The sequence below is a fragment of the Juglans regia genome, chromosome 7 (genome assembly GCF_001411555.2).
Source record: "Juglans regia cultivar Chandler chromosome 7, Walnut 2.0, whole genome shotgun sequence".
NCBI classification, from domain to species: Eukaryota; Viridiplantae; Streptophyta; class Magnoliopsida; order Fagales; family Juglandaceae; genus Juglans; species Juglans regia.
In genome coordinates, this window is record NC_049907.1 from 32,092,117 (window position 1) to 32,102,196 (window position 10,080).

The window sequence follows — 10,080 nt, forward strand, 5'->3', positions numbered from 1 at the left end:
GCTAATATTAATAGGAAGAAAGAACAGATCACGTGTCGCGACCACGTCCCAGTCATAGGACTTGGGGCGGGGTTGTGACAAAACCCTATGGGATTTAAAAAAAATAGACGGAAATAGAAATAAATAAATAAACATGCGGGAAAGAAATTAACGTGTGAGAAAAAAATATAAATATAGTTATAAATATAAACAAAAATAAAATGAGTTTGATACGGTCTGGGTGTTACAAAACGTAAGTGGATACAGTTGACTGTTTTAACAAAAACTAACTGTCCTAACTAACATTTAATACAGGTGACTATTTTACCAAAAACTTCCACAACATGTTAATTAAGTATACGACTGCCAACTTACCTTAAAGTCCTCGCTTGAATATCGAGCACATACCTTTACCCAAGTGCCTAGTGTCACCAACGGTGGCACATTTGCAAGTGCTTCTTCATTGCTCTCGTATTGCTTGTAGGTTCTATGTAAATTATAACGAATATGATTAAACCGTTTGCATAGTGTCTTCGTAACCGTATCACGTTGATTCTTCTTGGTTCAGTTGAGGATGAATTCAGCCTACAGACAAACATCAAGAGTCTTAATTATAATCTCCTAGCCTCGAGTTTTACATTACTAACGTTAGGCTTTCATCTACTCTATTTGAACATGTATTGCATTCTCTTACTTTTACCTGAATGCGTGTAATCAATTCTTCCTTCTCATTAGCTAGTATGTCGTGCTAGTTAACATGACTCAAGTCCACATGATGCTTGACCAACCAGGTAACCCTTGTAGTAAGTAAGGCAGCGTTTACACAACAAGGTACAATTTCAACGTCCTTTATCCTCCCGGGTATCTTTCCATGCTTTCGCACCTTTTCAAACTCTGCTATTTTCTACTCCTCGCCCACGCATTTGGCTAAGTGGTACTAAGTTGTTTCCAAGAGTGAAAATGTCATCATAGTTCAATAATTAAACTAATCAACATGTTAAACATATAATGTAAAACAAAATGTAAAACAATATCCTAAATATAAAACAATATAAATTAGATTAATACTAAACAGGTTTGTGCATAGTGGCAAATCAACTAGTGGCATGTCATTTGGTTATGTGCCCGAGACGACATCAGGTGGCTCGGTTGAGTCATCTGAGCTTGAGAATGCGTCATCTCTAATATCCATGGTAGCAATGGGTACTCTATTCCAAACTTCATCATTGCATTTCCCTCAACCGTAGCTCACGCCGCGTGATCGACCTCTACCTCTTCCAGTTATTAACATATCCAGCACGCAATATAAACAAACTTCCAGGCGGTGTGCTTGTCAAAAAAACTGGACAACCAAAATTATTCATGCAATCACACTTAAAAGATAAAATTATTTATATATGATTATACTTTAGTTTAGAATATTACAATTAGAGAGATTATATTGCAAAGTCCTTATGAGAATAATGACCATCAGGGAACCAAGAGATTTATGATCAAGGAGGCGTTCTTTGTACCATGGAACACCTGGCAATATTTGTCCACATCATCTATGTTATACAATCCCTTTGTAAAGCATAAATGGCAAATAAATATAATCCCATTATGCATTTTGCTGACCTTAACACCATACCAAGCATCCTGAGGCAGAAGAAAGAACACAATGTGAAGTGTTTGTTAAGGCATTCCAGATCAAAATCTTTGACACCACATAAACTTTGTCACAAGGTCGTCTTGTGCGCAACTCCAAATCAATGGAAACTCTTCAAAACATATGTACTACCCCACAAAAGATGTGTTTCCCAATATATTTATATATATATATATAGTGAAGTTCGGCATAAAAAAAACTTGAGGTGATGGTGTCGCTTTCTACCTCTCAAGTTCTTGTTTACAAAGAGGACAACAAGATATAATTTGGAGCCATTGATCTACACACTTGAGGTGGAACACATGGGAACATGGCAACTGCCTCAATTCTTCCTTGACCTTGTACTTGGCTAGGCAAATGCAGCATTCCTATGATTCCCACCACAAACACAAAGAAAACACAATAATCTCATCAACACTTCAACCTTCAACCTTCAACGTGCCAATATATTCTTTTGACTTAGAATCTACTATATTTGTGTGTCCTACAAAAGATATTAGCTTATCTATAAGTGTAAGTTGAAATGAGACTTACTGGATCTTCATTTGTAAGGTCGAGATTGTAGTGTGTATCAGTGCATGGATCTAACTTGGTGTCGACTTCTTTGTAGCTCCAACTGGGAAGCTGGAAAATTTGATCGTCGGATGCTCCTCTATTAGTTGACCTCGTGTTCATGTTGTATCCGACGAGGTTGTTAATCAGTGGCATGCAATAACATAGCAAGAAAAATAACGGGAATGAAAATGAATAGCAGATGCATTCCAAGCCAGCAAGGAGATGTAGAGCACGTGCAAATTTGGGACTCGATGAAAGGACCAAAATCGTGAGTCGAATACCCATAACATTACCCATCACAACCATATTGCAAAGAACAATTCTATTGAAGTTCGGCATTTTTTCATTAGATGTGAGATCCTGTATCCATTGCAGTAATCAATTAAAAGGCTTCGAAAAATTCGAGTTGTCAAAAACTCTCTGTACCACTTCCACTAAATTTATGGAAACTTGTTTGTGTATGGAAAAGATTAAAAGCTGGCAATTCATGAGTTTTTATCTTCTTGTTCATCATTTAAATATAGTTGCCAATATGATTAAAACTCTAAGGTAGCCTAGTACAGAATATAATGACCACCAACCATTATCGAATTGATTTGTTTTAACTTGAAGCTTTTAATCATGCCACTAAGGGTTCATCACTATTAAGTTGTTTGCATAATTCCTCAATAATTCCATCTGAAGAACAAAATCAAAGACTTATCCTCAATAACACTTGCATGATGTTTTATAACTAGCTCATAAATCTTTGTAATGATCCCAACAGACGAGCTGTCCACATCAGAAAAGTTGAAGGGGCGAACTATATGTAAAACTAGCATACTTGGATTCTTCGCTGCCCCTTTGTTGTTCCACATTAGAAAGGCCAAAATCATCTCCATGATTGAGATGATGCTGGTAGCTACCGTAGAGTTGCAGCAAATTAAGAACACAACCAATATTATAACCAACAATCCATATTCTCATTGGTCAAATAGGCTTCTCCTTCTTGGAAATGACTATTGTAAATGTTGTAATGCTTATTTGAACCACCAAAGCTATATGGAGCATCCAAGTACTTGTATTGAAAGGATTAGAGCTAAAGTTCAGATCTTGATCCATTCTGGTAGTGGAATAGTGGAATACTGTTCTTAAGAAAGAACCACCTTGCTCTTGAGATCTTCATCGCCATCCTTACCAAGGATGTGACGCCCCCAGATTCTGCTTAGGATCGGACATACATCTGAAGCGTCGGGATATGCAATACAAGGTTACCTATCCCCCTTCATGACATATAAGATGCAATGTTCCTAATATACATATAGCATTATGCAATATTCACAACGGATAATTTCTTTGTGTAATACTGTGCACCAAACTTATAATATCCCAAATAGTTAAAACATAATCCATGCATACTTAACAAAATAAACATCTACGATTACCGCACGAGTCTCAGAAGACTGTAATCTTAAAACAACGGAGATTTGGGTCCATAATTACAATGTCAAAATACACTATTAGGCTAGTTCGTTGAGTAACTTGCGTAACTAGACTAACGATGCCGAAATACTATCCAAAAATCAAACTATGGAGGCTGCAAGCTCTGCGTTGTGTCTACGGCATCTAGTCAACCTCCTCTAGTCTGCCAGTGTCTACTCCATGCTCCGATCCTGACACATTGCCTACCATTCGGGAGGAATGGTAGTTGAGACTACCACAGTGAGATTTGATTACAAATCTCAGCAAGTTAACAGGAAACTTCCACACAAGTTAATGATACATGCATGGCAGTAAAAACATGAATGGATAATTAAAGTCGTGAGTAAGCATATCATAAATTGACATATAGCATAACGTAAATGACATAACTTGAACTGAACTGAAACTTAGCTTGATGTGACATGATATGTGCGTGAACTTAAAACATAACATGGACTAACAACATAGTATGAACGTGAACTTGAAATATATCATGGACTACATAGCATGAACGTGAACATACATAATTTGAACATGAACTTGAACATAACATGAACCTAAACAAAACATGACATAAACATGAACTTGAAACCTTACGTGAACGTGAACATGACATAACATGAACGTGAACTTGAACATAACATGAATGTGAAGTTGAAACATAGCATGGACGTGAACATACATAACATGAACGTGAACTTACATGACATAAACATGAATTTGAAATCTTACGTGAACATAAACATGACATAACATGTACGTGAACTTGAACATAACATGAACATAGCTTGACATGAACGTGAACTTAAAACATAATCATAACATGAACGTGAACTTGAAATATAATATGGATTTAAAACATAGCATGAACGTGAACATACATAGTATGAATGTGAACTTGAATATAGCATAAACCTGAACATAACATGACATAAACATGAACTTGAAAGATATTATTGTATCATGGGGTCACCATGATAGAGTAGTCTTATCTAATGGAGTTACCATGACGACTGTATAATCTTATTTCAGGCGATTACTATGATTGCGTATTCTTATCCCATGGGATCATCATGATAGCGTATTCTTATCTTATGGGGTTACCATGATTTAACAATAACCATGAACTGAATAATAACTTAACTGTACAAAGACATACATGAACATAAATCGAAAGACATGATGTACTTGATAGAAAATATCTTGTAGTTTGACATAATATGTAATAGTGAATATTACGTGACATGACATTCATGTAATAGTGAATATTATGTGACGTGGCATACAAGTAATAGATGGCATAATTTAACATGACCTACTTGCAACTTATAACAATACATGTCAGAATAGATGGTGTAACAGATAAACATGTAATGACATGGCATGACATAACATATATAACAACATACGAACATAAACTGTAGTTTCCTTACCAATCACACGTACATAGTAAACTGATAGTAAGTTAAGAGCTAACTTACCTCAATCGTCGCGTTCAACAATAATAAAGCGCGAAACACGAGGAACTAAAAATTGTGATTCTAAAAATTAGAAATTTAATCACTAACAATTAGAAGCATGAAAACAAGCTAACTTAGAGTAAAATTATCATTTAACTCTCTACATGCGAAAAAATGATTATTTTACCTTGAATTTAAGGATTTCACATTCCAATTCAAAAAATTTTCAAAATTTACACTCCTCATGTAAATTGTCCTAAACTCAAAATAATCAACTGAGCCTAATGACGTAGACCAAAACACATTCTGACACTTCTAACGACCTCAAATAATTAAACTCATATTTCTAGCACCAAAGTGAGTGATAACACTGACTATGTTGACAAATTAAAACCTGTTCGATTGGTCGATTTGTAAAAACATTTGGGGTTTTCACGAGGTTCTTTAAGTCAAAATTAAGCTCAAGCACATCCTTTCAAAAATTATAAACAATTAGTATAAATACATAGTAACTTGAAAGTAACATGTTATATACTTAGTTGCTTGATATGTAGCTTATTACCAAGCATCGTTTTTTGATGTGGTCTTTCACATCTCGGGGAACTTTAGACCAACATGAGTAAGCGTACCAACATAAGAAGCAAGCCACGCTGCTAAATCTCCAGAGGCACCAGTGTGATCATCTGGAATATCAACCTTGATTTTACCCACTTTCCTTACTTTCCCTATGCAGACACTCCTCTAGTGCCTCTACCTCAGCTCTGGCTTACAACAGCTATATATACAGTAATTAAAGTATGTATTTTACTTAAATTATTTTATTTTATAGATATATTACTTAAATTGAGCATAAAATGTGATATTTAATTTGATAAAATACCTTGTTTTGGGTCTGTTGATGTTGACTCACTATTCATGGTAGTTGAACCACACGGAGAGTCAGTAATGGATGAGGATGACACACGTGTTGCTTTACGTTTGGGAGACATCTATTTGAAGCTATAACAAATTATTATTCAAATAAACGTTACGGATATTTATAAGAATAGTACTTACAAAAATTCATATTTGAAATTCATTCACTATCCATTTTGCTATATCAGTTGCCCTCATTCTCACTAGACACTTCAGTTGATTTATCTTCTTTTGATATTTCACCCTCAATTAATTCGGGTTGAATATCTTCTATACGCAATGAAACTATGTCATATTGGCTTAGATCAACAAATTGATTGATGCCTACTTTGTCTTCTTGATATGCTTTTCTTCATTTGCTGGAATATCAACTTCTTCATGTGGTTCATCTGCCTCTGAAATGTAATTATATATATTTCTTATGCAAACTTCTCCACTACCCGCCATGGGTTTCCGTACTCCGGATCATCTAAATAAAAACTTGATTCGCTTGGCAAGCGAGAATGAATGGATAGTCCTCATACCATGTGCGAGATGTATTGACACTCATAAAATAATTATCGTTACGCACTCCCAATCTAGGATTTGAAACATCCCACCAATTACATTTAAACAACCAAACTAAATATCTCCCACGTACTTTAACACTATGATATCTTCTACAATTTCGTAGAAGTCAATGTTATCATTCACATGGTTTCCATCGAATACGATCCCACAATTTTGAGTTTTACCATATCGTTCTCGTTCTCTGTCACTTTTGTGAATCTATATCCATGCACCAAACATCCTGAGTATTGGATAGCCCACCTGGACGGACCACATGCTAGAGCATATAGTTCTGGTGATCTCTTCTGAATTTTCACCATATTTCGATACAACCTACATAAATAAATTTATTATATAGAAAAAAATGGAGTTTAGTGGTATGAAGTTCGTATTATAAAATGAGGCTTTACAATAATATCGTATGTTCAAACCACGAGGCAAATTTCAGTTCATGCGTCTTTTATACGTCACTTACACAATTCATGCGAAGTAGTTGTATATGTTCAATGCGCATGTTCATGTGAATGGTTAATTTGTCTGAAGTTATACTATATTATTATACATGGACTTAAAGATAATATTGATTTAGAGGATCATCACTAACCTCAAGTAGTGGTCAATCTCTGTGCAGTTATTCAAGACATACCATCGAGCTCTTTCAAACTCTTGTCCACCTTCATAATTGCGGTCTGGTCTTGTAAATCTAGTATCAACCCTATAAAAATACATTGAACAAAATGTATGCCACTCATTATCAATATATGACTCTGCAATTGAACCTTCTGGACGAGTTTTATTCCCCACAGATCGCTTAAGTTTTTTCAAAAACCGTTTAATAGGATACATCCATCTATATTGAACCGGGCCAGCAACTAAAGCCTCACGAGGTAGGTGCACAGCCAAATGAACCATTACATCAAAGAATGAAGGTGGGTACAAACTCTCTAATTTGCATAATATTACTGCAATATTAGCTTTTATTTGTAACAATGTATCAACTTTCAACATTCTACTACAAATGTCTACAAAACATCTCCCTAATTCTGTGAGAGCAATAGGAACATCTCGAGTAAGCTTTCCACACACACCAATTGGCAACAAATGCAACTATTTTATATTATAATTGATAATATATAATATAGTTTTGGTCAAATAGTTAATATAATACTTATACTATATATACTAATTATTAATATATAGTACTTATAACGTAGTTAGTATTATATTATTATATAACTTATATGAGTATAATTATCATAATTTATTAACTTTTGGTCAAATAGTTGATACTATATACTAACTATAGTACATATAGTTACTTCTAATTTTGCACTATATATTATATAACTTGTTACCTAGATATATAAATACTAACTAATTACTATAGTTAATGTTATATTATTATATAACTTATATGAGTATAGTTATCATAAAAGCATTGGCTATATAATAACTAAATAATACTTACACTATAGTTGCTATATAACTAATAAATACTATATATATATATTAATTATATTAACGAGTATAATTGTCATAACTTATAATAGCTATAGCTATATAGTAACTATGTATAATACTTACACTTTAATAGTTATATAACTAATAAGTACTATATATACATTAATTATATTAACTTGTATAGTCATCATAATTTATAACAGTTATACTTATATAGTAACTATATATAATACTTACACTATAGTAGCTATATAACTAATAAGTACTATATACATTAATTATATTAAGTACTTGTATACTACTTATCATAAGTTATAATAGTAACTAGTAACTATATTTAGTGTTATAATATTATATAAACTATACTTTTTTTTTATTAAAGAGCCGAAGTCACCTGTCCATGAGTGACCCCTTCCCAAATTTTATTAATAACCCTCACTTGTGGCGGAGGAATACCATGGTTACAAACCGACACCTAGTATTACAAACAATACTACCAGATGTCAAAATTACAAACAAAATTACAAACCAACTAAAACGGACAAACATTTCACAAGAACATGACACTAACGATAACGTAATGAAGGCAATCCCAAATTATCCAAACGGATTAAACCACGAAGCACCCTAGGCACCTCCCTAACACATCTCCACTCTGAATTAAGACCCGACGCACCACTCCGAGCCAACCAATCCGCAACTTTATTTCCCTCTCTATAAACATGACGAACAACGCACACCATAGAATCCATGAGAGCCAACGTATCTTCCCAAAAATCTTCTAAATACCACACACCACACCTTCTCCTATTCCACCACGAAATCACCACTTGCGAATCTAATTCAATTTCCACAAAATTAATCCCCAAATCCTTACATGCCTTGAGTCCCTGAAGAACAGCTAACAACTCCGCTCTATTACTTGTTCCGATACCAATAGAAGAATTAAAAGCATAAACCATAAGACCACGATCATTCCTAATGATACCGTCCACCCCTGAACAACCAGGATTACCCAGACTACTCCCATCTGTATTCAATTTAAACCACCCATGAGCTGACTTTTGCCAAGCCACTAACTTTAAATGCTTTCTAATAGGAACCAAAACAGGAATATTCAATGACTGTAAAACCTGTGAATCATGTCTGGAACAATTACTAACCTTTTTCATATCTCGAACTACAACTCCCATCCATCTACTAATAGAAAGCCGAACCAAAAAAATAGACGGTAAAATCCCCACTATTATTCCCAGTTGAGAATTAAAAGATGCCCTTCGAAACCAAATTTGCACCGTCTCCCTCCAAGTACGACCAATAAGAATACCAAAAATAGATCCATAAAAATGCCATAAAGCCGATGCAAATTCACCTGTAAGTAACACATGATCTTGATCTTCATAATTACCTTCATCACAACAATCACAGCGAGAAACTATCTGGATCCCAATGCGCCGAAGACGATCATCAACACTTAATGCCATGAACCACACCTTCCACATTAAAACCGAAACTTTAAGTGGAAGTAACTTATGCCATACCCAAGGATGCCACTCCATACTAGATCCTTGAACGCGAATGTAATCCCAAGCGGATTTGGTCGAAAAAATTCCCACTGTCATTCTTCATCCAGATCAATACATCAGATCCTCCCTTACACCCAGCCAAAGCCTCAACAATACTCTCCACATTATCCTGACCAACCAACGTACTCAAAAACTCCACATCCCAACTATTGGACAACTTGCACTCTTTAACTTGCAACATCGGATTACCCACTATCTGTAACTCATCAATTAGAGGACCCTCATCTCTCCATTTATCATACCAAAATAAAATATTACCATCTCGAACTCTCCATTTAGCATTATTAAAAACACTCGGAATACTTTTGACAATCATTTTCCAAAACCTCGTACCTTTTCTCATATTAATAAGACACCAACTCGAATTTCCCACATATTTTCCCTTAAAGAAACTAGCCCACAGAGATTCTCTTTTCAAAAGATTCCATGCAAACCTCATGTGCAAAGCTCTTTGAATATCCCCCAA

General features: G+C 34.7%; 1 pseudogene; it reads right to left on the reverse strand.

Annotated features, from left to right (window-relative positions):
• Positions 1-223: 223 nt before the first annotated feature.
• On the reverse strand, positions 224-9,200 carry LOC108999447 (annotated as a pseudogene).
• Positions 9,201-10,080: the final 880 nt, after the last annotated feature.